At 46.5% G+C, this 25,418-nt stretch overlaps 1 protein-coding gene across 7 annotated transcripts in view; it reads right to left on the bottom strand.

Moving 5' to 3' along the window:
• The window catches only part of SPO11 (SPO11 initiator of meiotic double strand breaks), a 693,959-nt gene that overhangs the window by 491,219 nt on the left and 177,322 nt on the right, over positions 1–25,418 (bottom strand). For 4 of the 7 annotated variants that reach the window (XM_068263157.1, XM_068263148.1, XM_068263149.1 and 1 more), the window contains exon 2: positions 22,016–22,114. The exons of the other annotated variants lie outside the window; for them this stretch is intronic. The gene's annotated coding sequence lies outside the window, so the exon portion shown is untranslated. The remainder of the gene's footprint in view (positions 1–22,015; positions 22,115–25,418) is intronic. 7 annotated transcript variants of the gene reach the window in all.

Here is a 25,418-nt window from a genome sequence, read left to right as displayed (position 1 = left end):
AGCATGGGGGCCCCCACTAACTGGTGACCTGCCTACCTAAACTGGGGACACCTATAGACCTGGGTATATCTATACTGGGGACACCTATATACCTGCCTACCTAAACTTGGAAACTTGGCAGCGAGCGGGAATCACTTACCGAGAGAAGAGCTCTGTGTACCGCTGCTGGTCTGGTCTCCTGCATTGCATTGTCCAATTACGCTCTCACAGGAAGTACTGCGAGAGCGTGATTGGACAGTGTCAGTGCAGAATACCAGACCAGCGGCACACAGAGCTATCGCTCTCGGTAAGCCGTTCTGCTGGCTGGCTGGAATTCTGGAGGTGGGGGGGGGAGTGCGCAAGGGGGGGCCCTAGGTAAGGGAGGGGAGGCTTCCCCCCCTCCCCGCCGCTCTGTGCCCACTTTCCCACCTTCCTGCGCTGTGCCCCCCTCTATTCTCTTAGGAGGTCCCGCGCACCTGCCGATCCTGCAGAACTCCTGGGGATGAATGGCTGTAGACAGCCTCTGCAATCTGTATTGCATAAGCTAGAAACACGAAAATTGTTTGCTAAAACAAGAATTTTCGGCAAACAGTGTCATAAACAAAATGGCTGCTGGGGAATCCCCGTTCCCCGGAGGCCACCTCAGAGTGTCAGAATACGCGTTATTTCACATGAATGCGTGGGTCCAGGGGATTAGGGCACCTCCTGCTCTGGTCACCTGGACCCACCATCTATGTGAAAAATCACTGGTTTCACCACTCTAGTGTGGCCTCCAGCGATCGGGGATTTCCCAGTGCATCACTGTTTGCCGAAATTTCTTGTTTTAAAGGCAAAATTTTCGTGTTCTCAGCCTCTGCTATACAGATGCAGAGGCTGACTGTGACCATTCAGTGGTGGGAGTTCGCCAGTGTGGGAGGGAGGTGGGATGTCATAAGAGGATACTGGCGTGGGACCACTCCTGAGGTTACTGGCGTGAGATTATTGCAAGGTAAGTATCCCTGGTTAATTTAGAACAATAAAGGACTTTTTTCGTTGTCGTGTTTTTATTTCTTTTTTTAACTCTGCTGAAATGGGTAAGGGGTACCGTGTACCCCTATACTCATTTCTCCTGGGGAGGGGGCGGCTTCCGGGGTCCGCTCGTTAAAGGGGAACCCCGGATGGCACCATGAACCCCCCAGGACGTCGGCGGCCCCCACCTCCTCCTGGGGCACCGGAGGTGGGAAAGAGCCCCTTGCCCATGGATTGGACAAGGGCTCTGGGGGAGAGGGGGAGGTTGGCAGCCCCTCTCCTCCAGAGCCCCCCCATACCATGGACCATGCGGGCTGGTATAGCTCAGGGTGCGAAGCCCCACGTGGCCGGGGCTCCGCATTCTGGCTATCCCAGCCTGCATGGGGGACAAGGGGTTAAGGAGGCTTGGGAGGGGGGACCCCACGCTGTCTGTTTTCATGAAATGTATACAATATGTATACAGAACTCGGAATGCAGTAACCTGCTCTGCAGCAGTGTCATTTTACACAGTTTAAAAAACATTTTTCTTATGAAACTTTGAAATCGATTTGCTCAAAAACTATAAGCTCTTTTCACAAAAAATTTTTTTACCATGTTCCTACTCATCTGCTTAACATACATGCCAAATTTGGTGATGATAGCATGTACGCGGGCTTCACAATTAACCGCAGAAGTTAACACTATTTAATTCAATAGAAATGCACTCGGAACACGAAAATTCGGAACACGAAACTCGATTTTCGCATGCGGTACACGAAATTTTGACGATATCGGAATTCAGCTGTTCCGATCAGCCCTACCGCACATGCGCAGGAGGCATATGGCGACTGGCTTGATGATGCGACAGGCGCATGGCGGAGGCACACACGCATGACTTCACCCAAAGTCGCTGATGACCAGAGCCAGCAGCGGGACCAGGAAAGGGAAGAAGAAGATGCCGGAAGACCTCATGGGCTGGAAGAAGGCCTATGCAAGTCCAAATTTCATTTTTATTTAGCGTTCGGGGTCCCATTAAACTCCATTGTTGAAGAGGTAGACAGAGATTTAGCCCCACAGCCGCAAAGTTTGTGGTTGCCCTTCTGATCCTTTTATTAAAGGCCCAAAGAAATCCCTTTCATTTTTATGTTAGTACGGCTCAAGATGCGTAAATATTAAAACTTAAAAAGTTGTCATTTAATTTTATCCTGTACTTTTTTTTTTCTTTAATAACTTTTAATTAGGTGAAAAAGAAGCCACTAAGAATTAAATAAGCTTTATATACGCTTTAACAGGTTCTTCCTTTTTAACAGGCAAGGCGCGGCAGATTACAGGAATTAACATTTCCCCTCCTAACAGGGGAAAGTTCATCTGCAAGATCGCGTTTATAGGCCGCAAGCGGCAGGATAGATATTAAGAGTGTTCTTCTTTATAAATTGCATGACATGTCAGTGACGGTATTAGTCAAGCCGTGATGAACCATTTATGTACCAAACACATTTATGAGTCTGGGAAAAAATATACTTCCCGTATATTTACAAGAGGAAAAACAGTTTACACTATCTAAAAACTAGTAATTATTACTGCTATCATTTTTGTTTTATAAAGTACCAATGTATTACTCAGTGCTGTGCAATGAATACAGTTTACAAAATGACATGGGTAACCAGGGAAAATCCTGGCCCAGGAGGAAGAAGAGGACCAGCCCAATCCATCCAAGCTTCCTGCCAACGAGGCGGGGGATATAGGGTAAAACAGAAAGTGGATATTGAAATGTGAGTAATTGGAAATGAAATGTTAGGACAGAGACGGAATAGGTTGACAATTTTTTAAGAGGTTATCAGAACCTGTTTGAATGGGGTAAAAGTTAAACTCCACCTTTGTTAAATAAATATATCTAAACATAATACACATATACATATACAGTATAGCGATAGATAGAGAGAGAAGAGATAGAGAGAGATCCCTTATGGGAGCCAGGTATAGATGCCTCTAGTATAGCTGGTTAGGTATAGGCGTCTCCAGTATAAGTAGCCAGGAATAAATGTAGCCAGTAATAGGTGGCCGCAGTATAGGTAGCCAGGGATGGGTGCCGTGTAGCCAGTAATAGGTGGCTGCAGTATAGGTAGCCAGGGATGGGTGTAGCCAGTAATAGGTGGCATCAGTATAGGTAGCCAGGGATGGGTGTAGCCAGTAATAGGTGGCCGCAGTATAGGTAGCCAGGAATGCGTGTAGCCAGTAATAGGTGGCATCAGTATAGGTAGCCAGGAATAGATGTAGCCAGTAATAGGTGGCCGCAGTATAGGTAGCCAGGGATGCGTGTAGCCAGTAATAGGTGGCATCAGTATAGGTAGCCAGGTATGGGTGTAGCCAGTAATAGGTGGCCGCAGTATAGGTAGCCAGGGATGGGTGTAGCCAGTAATAGGTGGCCGCAGTATAGGTAGCCAGGGATGGGTGTAGCCAGTAATAGGTGGCATCAGTATAGGTAGCCAGGGATGGGTGTAGCCAGTAATAGGTGGCCGCAGTATAGGTAGCCAGGAATGCGTGTAGCCAGTAATAGGTGGCATCAGTATAGGTAGCCAGGAATAGATGTAGCCAGTAATAGGTGGCCGCAGTATAGGTAGCCAGGGATGCGTGTAGCCAGTAATAGGTGGCATCAGTATAGGTAGCCAGGGATGGGTGTAGCCAGTAATAGGTGGCCGCAGTATAGGTAGCCAGGGATGGGTGTAGCCAGTAATAGGTGGCCACAGTATAGGTAGCTAGGGATGGGTGTAGCCAGTAATAGGTGGCCGCAGTATAGGTAGCCAGGGATGGGTGTAGCCAGTAATAGGTGGCATCAGTATAGGTAGCCAGGGATGGGTGTAGCCAGTAATAGGTGGCCGCAGTATAGGTAGCCAGGGATGGGTGTAGCCAGTAATAGGTGGCATCAGTATAGGTAGCCAGGGATGGGTGTAGCCAGTAATAGGTGGCCGCAGTATAGGTAGCCAGGGATGGGTGTAGCCAGTAATAGGTGGCCGCAGTATAGGTAGCCAGGGATGGGTGTAGCTAGTAATAGGTGGCATCATTATAGGTAGCCAGGGATGGGTGTAGCCAGTAATAGGTGGCCGCAGTATAGGTAGCCAGGGATGCGTGTAGCCAGTATAGGTGGCATCAGTATAGGTAGCCAGGGATGGGTGTAGCCAGTAATAGGTGGCCGCAGTATAGGTAGCCAGGGATGGGTGTAGCCAGTAATAGGTGGCCGCAGTATAGGTAGCCAGGGATGAGTGTAGCCAGTAATAGGTGGCCGCAGTATAGGTAGCCAGGGATGGGTGCCGTGTAGCCAGTAATAGGTGGCCGCAGTATAGGTAGCCAGGGATGGGTGTAGCCAGTAATAGGTGGCCGCAGTATAGGTAGCCAGGGATGGGTGTAGCCAAGGAGCCCATGGCAGGGTCACTATTAGCTCCGCATTCAAAACAAGCTCTTACCCTCAAGCAACTGCAGCATCACTATTAGCCCAGCACTCAGAAAACAGCTCTTGCCCTCCAGAGAACTACATGTCCCAGGATGGCCAGTCCACCACAGACCAAGGCATGTACTGATTGGCAGACTGAAGGGTGAAGCTGCTTCACCCCATACTCCACAGTTCGTGACGTGTTCATTCTGCTTCACCGAAGGGTGCAGCTCCCCCACCGGGCATATGGTCTTTGGGAACTTCCATTTCACTGTGGCGGTCGTTGCAGCCCACATCACCATCACTTGGCACCAAGCGGGACTCGCTTGGTGCCAAGCCATCCATTGACATGCAGATCAGCAGCTGCTGCCTGTCTTCTGGTTGCCCCCAACATCACCAAAGCGGACACTTCCGAGCGGGGATCATCTGGTGCCAAGCCGCAGTCTGTCTTCTGAACTCAGCCGCACAACACCAAAGCGGAAACTGGGGGGGGGGGGCGATCAGATCCCACCTACAGAGAGCTCTGTTGGTGGGGAGAAAAGGGAGGAGGAATCACTAGTGTGCTGTGTTGTGCGGCCCTGCAGCTTGGCTTTAAAGCTGCAGTGGCCAATTTAACTAATAGCCTGGTCTGTCGGGGGAGGTTTAGCACTGTGGTCCTGAAGTGGTTAAGTGGTTAAACACGGCATCGCGGGATGCATGCGCAGAATAACAATAATCAAAGTAGTGCAATCGAAGTGACGGCAATTGCGCGTCACTTCCTGCTTGGCTGGGGACCAGATAGGGAGCACCATGCAATAGCGTGCTGTTCCCTGAAGGCCTTTTTTTTGACGGTGTGATGTGGTGCGTCCAGCGCGACTCACCGCATCGCTAACAGTGGTTTGCAGTCTGAAACTGGCCTCAGGGTTAGGCGCAGTGCACACTGACAGTGCATTAAGGACAGTCAGACACAGGTATTGTGCGTGCAAGTACTGTACACCACTATAGCAGCAATGTGCACACCTGTGTCCGTCCAACAGCTCAAGTCAGTGCACTAAGGACAGTCAAACACAGAGAACGGCAATATAACAATAGAGGGACACAAAAATGCACTTATGTATTGTGCGTGCAAGGTACTGCACCTGTCAGGCTTGTCTGGTTACTTGCTATAGGTCAGACTGTATGCTCATATGACTGACCTATAACCCAGCCCTAACACCTGCGTAAGCTCCTGCCTGATAAACTACAATACCCTGCAGGTAGATGTAGCATACAAAAATATACATAAATAATAGGAATATTAGAAAGGTGGGTATAGTGCAGGTACAGCACTGGTAAAAAATCAACATTCAAAAAAAGAGACAAAGGAAAGCAAACCAGTATATGCTGTACAAAAAACTGCACAATTTATTAGCATAATTATAATACCAACACCAATCATTTAGGAAAAATAGTATCAGCTGTAATCTTGACATTGGCATCTTGAGAAAGGCCACACTAGGCCGAAACAGCGGGCTGTCGCTGCCTTGTCATTTTTTTAATGCAATAAAGATTCACAAGGAGCTTATGAATACAACTATCTGTGTGGTGCCGATCCTTTTAGGAACTGCTGCAATTTTACCCCTTGTGGTATAGGGGCTGGGATCTTGGCACACACTTAAATTTTTGAGCCTGGAGGGTGCTCCCAAGTGTTTGCTTTATCAGCTGTAATCTGACACAAGTGTCACTAATATAGTAATTGTCCACAGAGAGACAATATTGCACAAAAGTAGAGTACAGTAACTCCATACGAATAATGTACATAAATCCATAAAACACAGCAGTGTACATCCATAAAACACTAGACATGTGTATGTACAGTGCCTAGCACACAAATAACTATGCTGTGTTCCTTTTTTTCTTTCTCTGCCTGAAAGAGTTAAATATCAGGTATGTAAGTGGCTGACTCAGTCTTGACAGGAAGTGACTACAGTGTGACCCTCACTGATAAGAAATTCCAATTATAAACCACTTTCCTAGCAGAAAATGGCTTCTGAGAGCAAGAAAGAGATAAAAAGGGGAATTTCTTATCAGTGAGGGTCACACTGTAGTCACTTCCTGTCTGAGTCAGGACTGAGTCAGCCACTTACATACCTGATATTTAACTCTTTCAGGCAGAGAAAGAAAAAAGGAACACAGCATAGTTATTTGTGTACTAGGCACTGTACATAACAATGTCTATGTCATCATGTCACCTCAGATATCCTTTCAACTGCATTATTAGCTCTTTATTGGTGCTAAGTTGGTAATGATCAGGGAAGTGCGAAGTGCGGTAGTGAGTGGTGCAACACGTCCCATAGGTCGCATATTACAGCGGAGACACGCATAGGATCCACTGACTTCTGGGTAAGTTAACCCCCCTATCTCGAGGTCACAGGTCATCTTCATTAGTATTCTGAATTCGAGTCAACAGTACTCGAAAACCCATCCCTGGTAATGATCAACTATTGTACTTTGATTAGTTGTTACCATTAATAGACTGTTCTCCTCCTAGCCTACACCTCTCTGACATTGCAGCTGTCCTTGGCAGGTGTTGCGGTTCCATATTAGTTATGTATAGAGCGCTTGAGGGTGTCCAATATAAAACTCGCACTGGGGCCCAGAGCTCCTAAGCTGGGCTACAGGCTATTTGTTGGTGCAGAGAAAGCCAATGTAAAAAAAAAAAGAGATTTCTTAAAAAATTGGTTGTATTTGGTTGTACTACTACTAATAACAGATGTCTTTATTTAAGTAAAGTAGAAGTATCTGATCTGGCGCGAGGGCAAAAGCACGCTTAAGGCATGGAGTGCTGTGTGTTGCGGCGCACCTGCAGGGACCGTCGGGAATTCCAGTGACGTACTTCCTGCCCAGCAGGAAGTGTGTCACTGAGTGGGGGGCGGCACTATGCACATAACCCTGCCAGTGCACTCTGCCACAGGGTCATAGGTTTGTCGTTTTTGCCATTGCAGTGAGATGCAGCAGTAGCCTCGCACCCCACTGCAACACAAAAAGCAAATGTAAAACCAGCCTAAGTCTTGCTACTGAGGGTGCACCTATAATACAGGTGATGATGGGGAGTTCACTAAGTGCTGCACACTCATAGAGGTTAACAGGCTCATTTACAGGCGCAGCGGTCAGTAACGCAGTGCTTGTCTTCATCTGGCTGCAGGTTAATCTCTCTCCTTTTAGAGGCAGCTCTGCAATGTGAATCATCCTAGAACCTCTCTGAAGGCAGAGTGCCTGGAATCGCCTGTAGCAAGCTATTAGGACGGGGCTTTGATGTTATAGGGCTAATTCACTGAGTTAAATAAAGACAATGACAGTTATAATCACCACAACAACAGAAAAAAAGCCATCACTTAATACGCCCAGAATAGACTTTCCTTCATCAATATGTCATTTTTAAACACATTTCTTTGTTTTTACGGCTCTGGGTAATTTCACCTGACAGGTTTAATGTCCTCGGCGTTAGACGTAATTGTCACAGGGCCCGGTCTCATATCAGTCTCGGTGTATTCTCACACAGCATCCAATCAGTGCCGGGATGCTTGCGTGGGATCCAAGAGAGGCTCTGGACAGGTTGTAGAAGAGGCAATTTTTTATGTGTGGGGGGAGGGGGGGAAGGGTTGCCTAATTGTTGTGGGAATTGAAAAAAAATTGCCACAGATGCTGTCTGGCTGCGCACGCTCCCCTGTCGCTGCGCCTACACAGTAGTACTGCACAGGAGCAGAACCCCCCCAGGAGTCAGGAAGGGGGGGGACTTAGGGATAGGGATCAGGAAGGGGGTTTAAGGTTAGGTGTCAGTAATGGGGGGTTTTAGGGTTAAGCATCAGTAAGGCGATATTAGGGTTAGGCGTCAGGAAGGGGGGTATTAGGTTTAGGCGTCAGGAAGGGGGGTTTTAGAGTTAGGCGTCAGGAAGGGGGGGGGGGGTGTTTAGGGTTAGGCGTCATGAAGGGGGGTTTTATGCTGGGTACACACGTTGAGATTTCCCGCTCGATTCGCGGGATCGAACAGATCGATTATTTCAAACATGCTTGATTGGATTTCGATCGTTTTTTTCATGTTACGTATGCAAAATCGACGGCAGGAACGATAGAAATCCAATCGAGCATGTTTGAAATAATCGAATCGATCCGCGAATCGAGCGGGAAATCTCAACGTGTGTACCCAGCATTGGGGTTAGGCATCAGAAACATACAAGGATATTTAGTGTTTACACTTATTTCAGCTTCACCTTGTGCCCTTTTAACACATTACCATATTATTAGACTAAAAGAGATATTCATGAAGAAACATAATAAAAATACAATATTTTCAAATTTCAGCTTCACCCCACACCTTTTTAATACAGTTAAACAGAATTATTATTCTAACTAGGTATAAGCCCGCCCATTTAAAATGGGCTCTAGGGCTCAGCTGCGACCCCCCCTCACCTCCACCTTGCCCATGCAGGAGTGTCCCCGCCTCGAGCGTGCACACCCGTGTTCCCCCTGCACCCGTCCTCCTGCTCTCTTATCGGGTCACATGATTCCCAGTTTCACATAATATTGTGTTCTGGAGCTGCATGACTGGAATTTATTGTTGTGTGCAATATGTTTAGACTACCACTTGTATAGCTATTGCCCCTGCAGCCACTGCAGTGGATGGGGGGCCTGGAGCGGAAAGGGGTCCCGAGAGGAGGTTGTGTACGCAGGACATTAAAAGTCCAGTGAAGCTGGCCCACCTACGATCAGCACAAATACAAATTCTATTATGATTGGTTAGTGCTACGTTTGTGTGTACATCAAGAAAGGGTGTCGGGGAAAAAGGGTGCGGGGTGTAAACGATAAGCAGTAATACTGTTTATAAAAATATTGTGTTGTATTTCGTTTACAAATAATGTTTTACAAATTAAGAAATCATTAAATAATGTGTATGAAATCACCAATTCTAAAAACGTTAATCTTCCCTGTTTCAAAAGTGAAACTTATAATTACGTTTGTTAAAAAAAGTAATATATTTTTAATCGTTATAATTGTATATTATTGTGAATAACCTTCATTTATCGTTTCTTCTTATAATAAAATCTGAAAATATTGTTTATAACGATGATATAAACATAACTACGTTCGTAATAAGTGTTGTAAAACATTAGTAAATATTACTAAAATTTTACTAAAACTATACCTAACCCTACTCTCACACAGAACCCTCCCTGTACTTATCCCTAACCCCTAGACCCCCCTGGTGGTGCCTAACCCTAAGACCCCCCTGGTGGTGCCTAACCCTAACCACCCCCCCTGGTGGTGCCTAACCCTAACCACCCCCCCTGGTGGTGCCTAACCCTAACCACCCCCCCTGGTGGTGCCTAACTGTAACCACTCCCCTGGTGGTGCCTAACCCTAACCACCCCCCTTACGGATCGCTTTATTATGTGGATAATAGTGTTAATAATAATAATAATAATAATAATAATAATAGCGACTGTAAAAAAATTATTGCAATTTACGTTACGTACTAATCACTTTATTTTGTGAATAATAATGTTTTACAAACAGTGACTGTAAAAATATATTGCAATTTACGTTACATACTGATCGCTTTATTTTGTGAATAATAATGTTTTACAAATAGTGACTGTAAAAATATATTGCAATTTACGTTACATACTGATCGCTTTATTTTGAAAATAATAATGTTTTAAAAACAGTAAGGGATAACATTTTAAATAATGTTTTAGTTTAATACAATAAATATGTTTAGTATTTTATAAACGTTATTCGTCACGGGCGCATTTTCTAAACTTAAATCATCACAAGCACAGTTATAAAACATTAAAAATCTCCGGGCGCCGTTTGTAAAACGTTAATCTCCGGCGTCCTTTTTTCCTGTTCTGCACCCATTAAACGATATTTATTATGTGAGTGAATGGTGGCGCCCTTTTTTCCTGTTACCAAGTTTGTGCCCATTCGTGCTGCAAAAATTAAGATTTGTGCTGCTTTCATTTTGAAGATAATTGCACTTATTATTTCTGAAACAATACCATCAGCCAGCCCCTGTACAACCACCTACAGACATGATTGTCTGTAGCAGGTTTGAGGCCTCTGTTAGCCGATCAACACTTTAAGAATGGCAGCAATTAAGAATGGCACCCAGTGAGCAACTGTGCCACATTTCAGAACCATGTAATTTTCAGTATCCCAACCCTGTCCTCAAGGCCCACCAACTGTGCATGTTTTGCAGAAAACCAAAACACATTCACAGGTGGGGCAATTAGTGTCTTAGTAGGGCTGATTAACTACCTCTGTGGATTTCCACAAAACATGCACTGTTGGTGGGCCTTGAGGACAGTGTTGGGGAACACGGAGTGTAATGAATAGTGGAAGAATTGCTGCAGTTTACATTTTCCTATGGAAAATGAATGGCTGAAATTTGATTGACTGTTTTATGCTCTGCCAACTTTCCCTGAATTTGTAACTTTGGTCGCCAAGTGACCAACTGTGCCAAGTTTGGGGACTCTGGCTTCATTACTGTGCGAATGGCAGCCTTCTAAATCCTTCCATTGACAGAAAGAGTGAAATCTGACTGGCTGTTTGTGGTTCCGCCCAGATGTGCAGGGGGGACGCGAGTCCCTCAGAACATATCATGCCAGGTATTAAGGGATGTGTATAATGCTTTTCACAGAAATCGGTCAAGGCGTTTGAGTGATGGCGGCACATATACACACACACACACACACACACGTTTGATTACATATACAAACATACATAAATAATATATATATATATATATATATATATATATATATATATATATATATATATATATATATATATAACATACATACACACACGAATATCAGTGGTTTTTGTGTCGTAATTCGATTTAGTTTCCCTTTAAGTTTTTCACGCATGATTTTTCATTTGTTTTGGGCAGTCTTGTAATTGCAGCAACATACATAAGAACGCGTATGAGAGGAATTGGCGCAGGAGACTTGGGCGCAGGATACAGCCGGTATGGCTGATCCTGCTCCTGCACAAATTCCCATCAACGTTAAATACTATTCCCCCTCCAGGCCGCCATGGATAGGGGGGAATGATATAATTTGGCTTCCAGCTATTGCTGGAGGCCGATTTATTGTGTTTTAGAAGTAACTTCAGCAAAGTTACTAACTGCTGTGCCCAAGTCTCCTGCACTGGAATGAAAGTGTTTGATCAGAACTAGCAATGCACATGGCATGTCGGAGAAAAAAAGCACAGTTGTGCAATTTTTTAATGCGGAAGAAAAACGAAAGAATTGTCAAATATTCCTGAATCGCGGCATACTGACTTTCACTGCATGTGTGGCAGTGCGCATCTCACGCTATGTGGAAATATGATTGATATGGTTGATATTTGCTGTTCCATTTGCTTATATTGTTTGATCCGCAACCAGCCTGCAGGTCATCGTTTTTACTGCTGGCAGACAAAGACAGCACCAACTGCCAATATCTATAGCCACACCCCCTAAGAATCCTCCCTGATAAAAGGCAAGTGTCCCTGTGTCCCATGCCCATGTGTCAGTGCTGTTTCGGTTGTGCGCATGTTCAGGGACGCAGAGACACTGGCGAGAGCTGGGGGGAATGACGCAAAGCAGAGGAGAATGGGTCAGAAGGAGGCGGGCCTGTGCATGCGCCGCATGTGCGTGCGCAGGTAATTAAAGGGGGAGAGAGAGCAGTGCGGGGGGGGGGGGGGGTAGAAAGGGGGGGGGGTCACGGTCACAGCCTAGCGCCTGCTTTTAAACGGCCTAGTGCTAAAAATAGATACAGTATACATATGCGCAATGGGAGATACTTGGTTGCTTGACAGTTGGAAACAGCCATTATTGCAGACAATGCAACAAGGTTTCCACAGTGTGATATCAGTACCTAGGTCCTGACATCACACTGTGGGAGGGGTTACACCACAAAATCAGCCATACAGACAACCCCTGTTGATCTATATTAGAGAAAAGGTAAAGATTTCTCCTAGGAAAAGAGGCTAAAAGCTACTGATTGGGATGAAGTTCAATCCTGGGTTAAAGTTTCTCTTTAAAATGTTTGCACAGGTTTGTCGCAAGGGAACCTGTCCCCTCTACACAGGGCTGCCAGCCATAAGCTCTGTAGTGTAGCACTGTAGTATGCGGACAGGCGGTGATAATCAGCTGCACAGCGCTCACCTCCTCGCCTTCAAAGGCTGCAGCAGTTCTTAGCTGGGTTTAGCTGTAAGCTGTGGGTGTTCAGCTAATAATTGCCTGTGATAGATGTAGCCTCTGGCCTGTAGCGGCTTCCCAGAGCTGTACATTAGATACAAACGTGATAGGATTACACCCGCTGATTTATATGCCTCCAAAAGATGAGGTTTCAAAGCCACAGAGAGTATCTGTTCAGCGCTTGTCACTGTGATTCAGCCGCTGATCCGAGCCTGTAATCTTCCCTGCATCTATCAGCTGCTCCTTACAGGGGGTAATGCTGTGTACACACTATACAATTTCCCATCAGATCTGAGGGATGATCAGTTTGTGAAAAGGAATAGATTTCTCCTGGAAAAGGGGGTATCAGCTACTGATTGGGATGAAGTTCAATTCCCGATTATGGTTTCTCTTTTAACTGTCCCTCCCAACGGCTCACAACCTGATCCCATACATAGGCTGATGGGTAGTGTAGCGTATGGATGGATGGATGGATGGATGGATGGATCGCAGTCTAGGGCCAATTTGGGGGGGGGGGAGGGTAAATTAAAAGAAATAGGGATTTTTTATTTTAAAAAAAATCATTTTTAATTAAGAATAAAAATAATAATATGATTAAAAAAATTGCAGCAGGAATCAGAGACCACCAAAAGAAAGCTGTATTAGTGGCAAGTGAAGAAAGTAAAATTCATTTGGGTGATAAGTTGTATGACCGAGCAGCAAATCATTAAAGTGGCGAAGTGCTGAATTGTAAAAAAAAACAATCACCTGGTCACTAGGGGGTATAAACCACTGGTCCTCAAGAGGTTAAAGCGGATCCGAGATGAAAAACTAACTATAACAAGTAACTTGACTATATATATCTTATCTAACGTTTAGATAGTTTACACAGCAAATCTAGCTGCAAACAGATTTAATAGAAAATGATTATGTCTTCCTGCGATACAATGACAGCAGCCATGTTGTTTGTAAACATTACACAGAGGCAGGCTTATCTGCATCTTGAGCACTCAGCCTGTGAAAAAAACCTAACCCCCCCCCCCCCCCCCCTCCTTCCTCCCTCCTCCCCTCTGCCTCTGAAATCAATGGCTAACACCTCCTCCTCCTCCTCCTGCCCAGACTGAGCTCCCATGAGCCCTTGCTACTGCCAAGGCTCTCTGAAAACCTGTGGGTGTAGTTTATTTAGTTTATAGGGAATTAGAGCATTAAAACAAAAATAAAAAAATATTTGGCTTGAGGAATGCCCTATAAACAATATGAAAGGAACACAATTATGCAATAAGTAAAAGTTCACCTCGGATCCACTTTAAGGAGAATAGAGGGTACAAATCAAAAAAAATAATTTTTCAAACGTTTAAAAAAAAAATGTCCTTGTATTTTTAAAATCTATTTTTTCAAACGGTCATTTTTCTGAGTTTAAAAAACATTTTTTCCTTTACATTTTTATCGATTTTTTTCAAAAAAGTATTTTTGAAAAATTATTTTTTTCGACTTGTAGCGAATATTCTCCTTAACATCTGGTGAAAATAGCATGTATGGGGGCTGTGCTATTAACTGCTAAAGTGGGCACAAAATCACGGTTCCTGATTATAATTATAGACAAAATTAATTACAATTTTCTCAAAATTTCGCATTTAGGTAATTGTGAATTTTGACGCAAAATTACGACTATGTGAACATTGTGCTCATCACTAATACTGATTAAATTCCACACAACAGACTTTACTCTGAACAAAATCCACGTCTTCTTCATACACAGCAGGCAGGTGTCGCCTTCCATCTTGGAGTTTGGTCGGCCCCCTTTGAAAAGCTTTGATGGGTCTCCATTTATATCAATAAGCATTGATTGATTCCTGATAGGCCTCTGCCTGGGAAGCGCATTCTCCCATCACAGTGAATTCCTGGGTCTCCGTTTTCACCTCGGAGCAAGTTGATGTCATGGTGTGTGAGTGGTAGAGTCTAATGACGGTATCTTGTCTCTCTCCCCCCTATCCCTGTACGCCCCCTGGCTAGCCTATCCTTTGTTCCTGTGTGATGATAGCCAGTGATTCTCCTGAAAGGTGTGCTGCCTCTCACTGGTTTACTGTGACAGATCCCTATAGAAAACCTGACACTAATCCACCTTATGGGACAGAAGAAAATACTGTTTCGCACTTAGAAGCGGCCATTTTGTTCCCCCTCGGGCCAGAAGGTGTTCAGTGTCACACGAGAACAAAAGCATCAGCTACCATTATTACATATTACTTGTGCGGGGAATATCAGTGGAATTGTCAATCACACATTATTTAAGTTTTACCCAAGCGCCGTTCAAGCTCGCTAATTCTTTTGTATCCAAATGCCGTGAAATCTGAATCTTTCTTTGAGTGTGAAACATAATTTGATTTATTGAAGTAGAAAAAACACCCCCATCACCCATATCAAATAGGGAATTGAAGACCTTGCCAACAAGAGGAACTTAACTAAATACTGTATAACTGTAACGCTCGGTGAAGCACAGAGAGGTCTGATTACCGGTGACCTGCAGCGTCACGGGGAATACAGACGTATACCAGATTATATGTGATCTGCAGTATCACCGATAATCCAATATACCAGCTAACCTCTGTTCACCGGAGTAGAGTGTAGTGTTTTGGTGTAACAGTAACACTTAGAGGACTAGACCTCAGTACAGTAAGACGTACCGTACAGATTACTTCCGCACCCCTGAACTCTCCAAGACGGGAGGAGTCAGACTGCTAGCAAGAAGTATCTTCTGAAAGTCACCCTCAGGCGGAAGGGTTACTAACAGAACGAAGAACCTCCTCCAATGATGATGTCGGTTCTCGAGGTCGGACAAGCCAGGTCGTACACACACAGACAGATAAAGTACAAGATCGAGAGGCAGAGGCGTAGTCAAAGTACAGGCAGGGTTCGGCAACAGGGTATCAGATATATCGGGGTACAGAATCAGGAGGCAGAAACAGAGTCTAGGAGCGAGCCGGGGTTCGGCAACGGAGTATCAGAAATAACGAGGTACAAGATCAAAGTTCAGAAGAGTAGTCAAGGCAGGCAAGAAGTCATAACAAATAATCACAATCAAACTAGTACTTTAAGCTATCAACAAATCTAGCTTTAGTGTAGGATTACAGCTCCAGCTGGTCCCGGCACACTAACGGATCTGACTAACGGATCTGGGTGCTCCCACGTATGTGAACGCAACGCCAGACACCAGAGAAGTGAACAGCCGGCAGTATATATACTCAAATGTTCCCCCAGCACCTCCCTCAGTGATGAGCCAATGAGGTGCAGAATCCGGGTCAGCTGACCAGCCTGGTCAGCTGACTCCCCTCTACCTGTCATAAATCTCCCTTGAGTGCGCGCGCGCGCGTCACTCTGAATACTGAGGGACTACGAGTCCCAGCCAGCGCAGCCCCGCTCAGCGGTGACTCCGCAGCGGGGACCGGCGGGCTACTCGCCGCACCCAACGCGGCGGTTTCGCCGCGTTCTGCGGCCTCATGCACGGAGGCAGCCGCCTCATGATGCGAGGAGGCGGCTGCCTCTCCGTGCGAGACAAGGCTGAGTGCGGAAGGAGCCGCCAGCCGCCGGCTCATGGCGGCGGCTCCTCCGCGCTTTCTCACAGTACCCCCCCCCCCCGAGGAGTGGACTCCGGACAGCTCCTTCCAGGTTTCCCTGGATGTGCAGCATGGAACTCTCTCACCAACTCGTCCGCATGCATGCGGTTCCCAGGCACCCATTGCCTCTCCTCAATGTCGTACCCCTTCCAATGTACGAGATATTGCACCGAGTTCTGTACAGTACGTGAATCAATTATCTTCTCCACCTCGTATTCAGGTTGGGCATCTACCAACACAGGAGGGGGAGGAGTGGGACCCACCTGGACCGCTGGCTTAAGAAGGGAAACATGAAAAGACCTTACCCCCCGCATGCTAGTGGGAAGTTCGACAGTATAAGTAACATTGTTGATCTTCTTGGTTATCGGAAATGGACCCACAAACCTGGGACCAAGCTTATTAGAAGGTTGTTTTAGGGCCAAGTGACGTGTGGACACCCAAACCGGGTCTCCTGGTTGGAACCTCCACTCCACCGACCGTCTCTTGTCGGCTTGACCCTTCTGACTCAAAAAGGCCTTCTCCAAGTTATTTCTTACTGTCGCCCACAGATCCTTGAATGACCTTTGCCAGACCTCCAGGGCTGGAAACGGAGTGGAGGCTATAGGCAATGGGGAAAATTTGGGTAATCTTCCCGTCACTACTTGAAAAGGCGAAAAACCGGAGGATGAGTTTTTTAAATTATTTTGGGCAAATTCTGCAAACGGCAGAAATCTGACCCAATCGTCCTGTGCTTCAGCTACATAACACCTTAAGAACTGCTCTAATGATTGATTTATTCTCTCAGTCTGGCCGTTGGTCTGAGGGTGATATCCAGACGAGAAGGACAGTTTTATGTCCATGAGCTGGCAAAAAGCTTTCCAAAAACGTGAGACGAACTGAACTCCCCTGTCTGAAACTATGTTTTCGGGAATACCATGCAATCGAAAGACATGCGTAATGAACAACTCGGCCAGTTCTTGAGCGGAGGGGAGTCCTTTTAGGGGTACAAAATGGGCCATCTTGCTAAAACGGTCGACCACGACCCAAATGACCGTCATTCCCTCAGACCTGGGCAGCTCGCCTACAAAATCCATGGACAGGTGGGTCCACGGTTCAGTTGGGGTGGGCAATGACTGCAAGGTACCGACAGGTGCCAACCGGGAGGGTTTACTCTTGGCACATGTCACACACTCCTTCACATATTCCTTGCAATCCGCTGCCAGAGAAGGCCACCAGGCGCATCTGGCTACTAAATCCTGTGTTCTGGATGCCCCCGGATGCCCTGCATTCTTATGTGCGTGGAACATCTCTAGAACCTGAAGGCGAAACGGCAGAGGAACGAACAGAACCCCTGCGGGCTTCCCTTCCGGGATGTCCTGCTGAAAGGGACTCAGCGTCTCCTTCCAATCCTCCCAAGTTCCAGTGGCTGCCAGTATCAATCTCTGAGGAATAATGGTCTCAGGAACGGAGGGCTGTGCTGTCTCTGCCTCAAAGCATCTGGACAAGGCATCTGCCTTAACATTCTTGCTCCCCGGGGTATATGTAATGATGAAGGTGAACCTGGAGAAAAATAGCGACCATCGAGCCTGACGAGGGCTCAACCTCTTAGCCCCCTCGATGTATTCTAAGTTCTTATGATCGGTGTAAACTGTAATGGTATGCTCAGCTCCTTCTAACCAATGTCGCCATTCCTCGAAAGCTAATTTGATGGCCAGGAGCTCCCTATTACCAATATCATAATTCCTCTCTGCAGGGGAAAACCTGCGGGAGAAGTAAGCGCAAGGGTGCATTCTACCTTGCAAGCCTGATCGCTGAGACAGCACAGCCCCCACTCCTACCTCTGAAGCATCCACCTCCACAATGAACGGGAAGGACGTATCCACATGTCTGAGGATGGGTGCTGAACAGAATAGGCCCTTCAGAGTGGAAAAAGCATGTACAGCCTCAGGAGACCAGTGAGTTGTATCTGCCCCTTTCCTAGTGAGACTTGTAAGGGGAGAAATGACTGTGGAATACCCCTTTATAAACCGTCTATAGTAATTGGCAAAGCCAAGAAAACGCTGAAGAGGTTTTAACCCCACCGGCTGTGGCCACTCCAGCACAGCCGAAACCTTGGCAGGATCCATAGACAGGCCTGTGGTGGAAATTATATACCCCAAGAAGGCGACGGACGTTACTTCAAAGATACATTTTTCAAGTTTTGCATATAAGAAGTTCTGCCTCAACAGATTCAAAACAAACCTCACATGGTCTCTATGTTCAGAGAGGTTGTTGGAGAAGATAAGAATATCATCAAGATAGACTAAAACAAATTTCCCCAACACCTCTCTGAATACCTCGTTAATGAGTTCCTGGAAGACGGCCGGGGCATTACAGAGCCCGAAGGGCATCACCAGGTACTCGTAATGCCCGTCTGGTGTATTAAAGGCCGTCTTCCACTCATCGCCCTTTCTTATTCGTATCAAGTTATACGCGCCCCGCAAATCTAGTTTAGAGAAGATTTTAGCGTCTGTAATTTGTGTGAACAAATCGTCTATCAGTGGCAGGGGATAGCGGTTCTTGACTGTAATTTTGTTAAGACCGCGATAATCAATGCAGGGTCGCAGGCCTCCATCTTTCTTTTTAACAAAAAAGAAACCAGCTCCAGCAGGTGACCGAGACGGCCGAATGAACCCTTTGGCCAAGTTTTCACGTATATAATCCTGCATGGCTACTTTTTCGGGTCCCGACAGGTTGTACAAATGACCCCGGGGAGGTACACATCCTGAACGGAGGTCAATGGGACAATCGAAAGGGCGATGTGGGGGCAACCTGTCTGCTGCTTTGGGACAGAACACGTCGGAATACTCGGAATATTGGTCAGGTACCCCTTCCACCTGAACTCTGGTTTGCCCCAGGGTCAGCTTCCCCAAACACTGCTGAAAACAACGAGGTGACCAAGTGGTTAACTGCCCTGTGGCCCAATCAATTTGAGGTGAGTGGAGTTGCAACCAGGGCATGCCTAGGATGATAGTGGAGGTTGACATGTGCAATACAAAAAATGATAATTGTTCCCCATGAAGTACCCCTATAGTGACTTTCACCTCTGGGGTCTGTGACAGCGGGTGCTCCCGTTGCAGCGGGGAATCGTCCACCGCCGTGACCTGAATGGGGGGATTCACTGAAATGAGGGGAATACCCAACTCCTGAGCAAATGCAAAATTCATAAAATTAGCCGCTGAGCCGGAATCAATAAATGCTTCAGTGGCTACTGACTTATTCTCCCATGTAATCGTACAGGGGAGAAGCAGTTTCTTCTCTTTAAGGGGTGAAAATTGTGTGCCTAGGGTGTCACCCCCCACTACTCCTAGGCAGACCCGTTTCCCGACCTGTTAGGACAGTTTCGCACCCTATGCCCTGCCTCTGCACAATATAGGCACAGTTGTTCCGTCATTCTCCTCCTCCGCTCCACCTGGGTCAGTTTTGACCGACCAATTTGCATTGGCTCTGGTGGAGGCAAGGCCAGAGAGGTTGAGACAGGCGGAGTTATTGTTACTGGCGATGCAACAGCCGGTACAGTATACGAGGTCACCCTGACCCGGTGACTACTCCTAGCCTGCCTCTGATGACGTAGCCTGCGATCTACTCGTATGGCCGACGATATGGCCTCGTCTACTGTCTTGGGCTCGGGCACAGTCAACATTAGGTCGGAGACCTCTTCCGACAACCCAGACAGGAAGTAGTCCATGAGGGCAAAATTATCAAATCTCGAGGTGACCGACCACCTACGGAACTCTGCCGCATAATCCTCGACCGACCCTCTGCCTTGCCGCAAAAGCTTGAGTTTCCGCTCTGAGGTCACAGCAAGGTCAGGGTCGTCGTAGATTATGGCCATGGCCTTAAAGAACTCGTCTACCGAAGTCAGAGCGGTATCGGTAGCAGGCAAGTTATATGCCCAGGACTGGGAGTCCCCAGTCAACAAGGTTTTAATAAAGATGACCCGTTGGGCCTCAGTCCCCGAGGATCGGGGTCTCAATTCAAAATACGACAACACTCTACTCCTGAAATTCCGGAAGTCAGACTTGTGGCCGGAAAACTTATCAGGCACAGGCATGCGTATGTCATCACTATGAGGGGATCGCACTGAATCAACTGATGTCTGGAGGGTTCTCACAGAGCCTGATAAGGCATCAATTAAGGCTTTGTGCTGGCTTAATGATTGATGAATGCTATCCACCGAAGTGGCAAGCATAGTCAGAGGATCAGTGCGTTCCATCAGTGTTTTGGTCTGGCGTTCTGTAACGCTCGGTGAAGCACAGAGAGGTCTGATTACCGGTGACCTGCAGCGTCACGGGGAATACAGACGTATACCAGATTATATGTGATCTGCAGTATCACCGATAATCCAATATACCAGCTAACCTCTGTTCACCGGAGTAGAGTGTAGTGTTTTGGTGTAACAGTAACACTTAGAGGACTAGACCTCAGTACAGTAAGACGTACCGTACAGATTACTTCCGCACCCCTGAACTCTCCAAGACGGGAGGAGTCAGACTGCTAGCAAGAAGTATCTTCTGAAAGTCACCCTCAGGCGGAAGGGTTACTAACAGAACGAAGAACCTCCTCCAATGATGAGGTCGGTTCTCGAGGTCGGACAAGCCAGGTCGTACACACACAGACAGATAAAGTACAAGATCGAGAGGCAGAGGCGTAGTCAAAGTACAGGCAGGGTTCGGCAACGGGGTATCAGATATATCGGGGTACAGAATCAGGAGGCAGAAACAGAGTCTTTGAGCGAGCCGGGGTTCGGCAACGGAGTATCAGAAATAACGAGGTACAAGATCAAAGTTCAGAAGAGTAGTCAAGGCAGGCAAGAAGTCATAACAAATAATCACAATCAAACTAGTACTTTAAGCTATCAACAAATCTAGCTTTAGTGTAGGATTACAGCTCCAGCTGGTCCCGGCACACTAACGGATCTGACTAACGGATCTGGGTGCTCCCACGTATGTGAACGCAACGCCAGACACCAGAGAAGTGAACAGCCGGCAGTATATATACTCAAATGTTCCCCCAGCACCTCCCTCAGTGATGAGCCAATGAGGTGCAGAATCCGGGTCAGCTGACCAGCCTGGTCAGCTGACTCCCCTCTACCTGTCATAAATCTCCCTTGAGTGCGCGCGCGCGCGCGTCACTCTGAATACTGAGGGACTACGAGTCCCAGCCAGCGCAGCCCCGCTCAGCGGTGACTCCGCAGCGGGGACCGGCGGGCTACTCGCCGCACCCAACGCGGCGGTTTCGCCGCGTTCTGCGGCCTCATGCACGGAGGCAGCCGCCTCATGATGCGAGGAGGCGGCTGCCTCTCCGTGCGAGACAAGGCTGAGTGCGGAAGGAGCCGCCCGCCGCCGGCTCATGGCGGCGGCTCCTCCGCGCTTTCTCACAATAACTTAAAGAGGAAATTTAGCAAAAAGTAAAATAAATAAATCAATACATTGCGAAGGTAAAAAAAAAAAAGGATTAAGGACTGATTGATATTCACCATTTAATTAGTTCTTGTTGTTTGATCAGCAATCAGCCTGCACATCATCATCATCTTTACTGCTGGCAGTGGCAGATATGAAAAAAACTAGAGAGCACCAACTGCCATTATCTGTAACCACACCCACTAACATTGTGATAGGCTAAGTTTTTTTTTTTTTTTTTTTTAATAGCTATACATATGTACAGAGGGGGATACTGGTAGCTCTGGTAGCTTAGTAGTTGGAATCAGCTGTTATTTCCCACAATGCAAGTTGTCAGGACCATGGTGCTGACATCACCCTGTGGGAGGGGTTTCACCACAATATCAGACATACAGATTTCCCTGATTACCTTTTCTCCAATAGATCATGATTTCTCATGGGAAAGGGGGTATCAGCTACTAATTGGGATAACGTGGAATCCTTGGGTACAGTTCCACTTTATAAAATACTGTAAAAAAAAAAAGCAATTTTATTCATTAAATTATTCATTCAATGTTTGCCTATTTCTTAAAAAAACCTTCACTCTGATTCACATTCTTACATTTATCACAGGTAGTGGCATCTTTACAGCTGGTGAGTGCATTGCTGTGGGATGTTTATTTGTTGCGTATTCTGAAAAATACCCTGGGCGCTCTGGGACAGAAAGCTACACGACATCATATCCTAGGTAAAACATGCCAGCAGGACTGGTTCTAGCTCCAATGGGGCCCCAGGGCAAAAGTAACTTGGGGGCCTCCTGACACCCCCCTTCCCCCCCCCCCCGACAGCTTCCACCTCTGTGCTGGTGTAGCTATGCAGGTAGTCCCGCCCCCTGTATAGATAGCCAGATGTGCCCCCAGTGTTAGGTAGCCTCCCCCAGTATAGATAGCAGAATATTAACCCAGTGTTAGGTAGCCTCCCCCAGTATAGATAACCAGATGTGCCCCCAATGTTAGGTAGCCTCCCCCAGTATAGTCAAATGTGCCCCCCAGGATTGGTTAGCCCCCCCCAGGCATAAATTGCCAGCTGTACCACCCAGTTTTAGGTAGTCTGCCCCTAGTATAGACAGATGAACTCCCATTTTAAGCAGTCTCCCCACCTGATAAGCAGATTGATACGCGCAGAAAGTACAACTTAGCTGTCAGCGCCATCGGGAACTTCTGCAAGTCTTCTCCCTATCACGCAGGAGCAGTAATGAGAGGCGCCACTAGGGGGTAGCAGAGAGGAGACACGGAACTGCGTGATGGGGAGAAGAATTGCAAAAGTTCAAGATGGCGCTGACAGGTGAGTTGTACTGTCGCTTTTGCTCGCATCACTCTGCATATGGGCAGATGAGGGGGGATACTTGGGGGGAGTTGAGCCCCTCCTCCTTCCCGCCACTGTTCCCCAGCTAACAGCCAGTAACTGGCAGCCTGGCCAGCTGAATAACATTTTTAAAGAGACTCTGAAGCCTCTTTAAAAATCAGTTTCTACTTTTAATTTAGTTTAAGGATCATTGTGAGACCTAAAATGCCGCTATCCCGCGGCCAAACGAGGGTTTTATCACCCTCAAATCCTAATTCAAAGTCATGGATTGGATTTTGCTGCCCAGGGAGGCAGAGATTAGTGCTGTAGCTCTGCATCCATTCGTTGTCAATCCACCGCGGATCTCCACCTCTCCCCCGCCCCTCTCAGTGAAAGAAGACAGAGGGGTGGGGAGAGGTGGCAATCAGTGGGGATCGATGCGAGGAGAGGCAGAGCTGCTGCAGAACGCTCTGCCTCTCTGGGCAGCAAAACCCAAGACTCTGAAAATCGTGGATTTTTTCCCTAGGATTGGAGGGTGATAAAACCCTTGTTCAGCTGCAGGGTCGGGGTCGGGGGGGGGGGGGGGGGGGTTGCCCCAGGGATTTGGGGGTGAGAAAACACTCGTTTGGCCACAGGAATGCTGCGTTTTAGGTCTGGCAATGATCTAATCTAAATAAGAGGTAAAAAATGATTTTTAAAATTGCTTCAGACTCTCTTTAAATGGTGAAGATGTAACAGGCTTGGGGGGGAGGGCCCGGGGTCTGCCCCCCTTGCCTTAATGGTAGCGCTGGCCCTGCATGCCTGGCAGGGTGGGGTTACCTACCAATATGCAGCAATATATAGATAAAGGAAGTGTTTTTGATGCTGAAACCAGGATATTTAACCACTTAACATCTCAGTCGTTTTCAGCTTATGCATCCGAGCAATGTTCACCTCCCATTCATTAGCCTATAACTTTATCACTACTTATCACAATGAACTGATCTATATCTTGTTTTTTCCGCCACCAATTAGGCTTTCTTTGGGGGGTACATTTTGCTAAGAGCCACTTTACTGTAAATGCATTTTAACAGGAAGAATAAGAAAAAAAATGAAAAAATTCATTATTTGTCAGTTTTCGGCCATTATAGTTTTAAAATAATACATGCCTCCATAATTAAAACCCACGTATTGTTATTGCCCATTTGGCACGGTTATTTCACCATTTAAATTATGTCCCTATCACAATGTATCGCGACAATATTTTATTTGGAAATAAAAGAGCATTTTTTCCGTTTTGCATACATCACTATTTACAAGCTTATAAAAAAAAAATAGAGAGAAATATTTCATCTTTACATAAATATTTAAAAAGTTTAGACCCTTAGGTAAATATTTATGTGCTTTTTTTATAGTAATGTTTTTTTTTTTGTTTTTTTTTATTAAACATTTTATGTGGGCATTTTTGGGAGGGTGGGATATAAAAGTGTTTTATTTGGGGAAATATTGGTGTATTGTAATGTTTTTTGGCATTTACTTGTAGTTTTACTTTTTGGCCACAAGATGGCAATCTCGAGTTTGTTTACATGACGTCACTCTAAGCGTACAATGTACGCTTAGAGGGACACAGCTTCAGAAAGAGCGAAGCTTCCGAGAGAAGCTGTCGCTTTTTCAGCGGGGGAGAGGAATCAGTGATCGGGCTCCATAGCCCGATACATTGATTCCGTGGCTACCGACTCCGCGGCTGGGAGTGCGCGTGCACGCGCACGATCGGGCGCGGGAGCGCGCCTGTCCTCCTTGACGTTTTTATACGTCAAGGAGGACAAAGTGGTTAAAGGTGCGCATGAAAAAGAGGCACAATGGCCGCTGGGTTAGGCCTCTTGCACACTGCAAGCAATTCAGATTCAGATTCCGCTTTTTAATCTGTTTTTACTTCCGATTCAGATTCAGATTTGCAGTTTGCTCCCTGCACACTGCAAATCTGAATCTGAATCGGAGGTAAAAACTGATTAAAAAGCGGAATCTGAATCTGAATTGCTTGCAGTGTGCAAGAGGCCTTAAACCGATATAAGTCTAAATGATAAATACCATTGTGAATTGGGTGCCAAATGAAAATGGAAAAATATTTACAGTGGTTATGATGCTAGTAAAACACTGGTAAATATTACCAATTTTACTTCAACTAAACCTAACCCTGCTCTCACACAGAACCCTCCCCCCTCCGAAGCATAACCTTAAAACCCCCCTTCATGATGTCTAACCCTAAGACCCCCCTTCTTGACGCCCAACCTTAAGACCCCCCCTTCCTGACTCCTAACCTTAAACCCCTTCTTCCTGATGCCTAACCCTAAACGCCCCCTTCCTGACGCCTAACCCTAAAACCCCCCATCCTGATGAGTAACCCTAAAACCCCCTTCCTGACGCCAACCCTAAAACCCCCTTCCTGACGCCTAACCCTAAACGCCCCCTTCCTGAGGCCTAACCCTAAAACCCCCTTCCTGACGCCTAAC

This window comes from Hyperolius riggenbachi, chromosome 12 (genome assembly GCF_040937935.1).
Source record: "Hyperolius riggenbachi isolate aHypRig1 chromosome 12, aHypRig1.pri, whole genome shotgun sequence".
NCBI lineage: Eukaryota > Metazoa > Chordata > Amphibia > Anura > Hyperoliidae > Hyperolius > Hyperolius riggenbachi.
The sequence above is the reverse complement of the archived record's forward strand: the minus strand, read 5'-3'. Positions and strand labels throughout refer to the sequence as shown.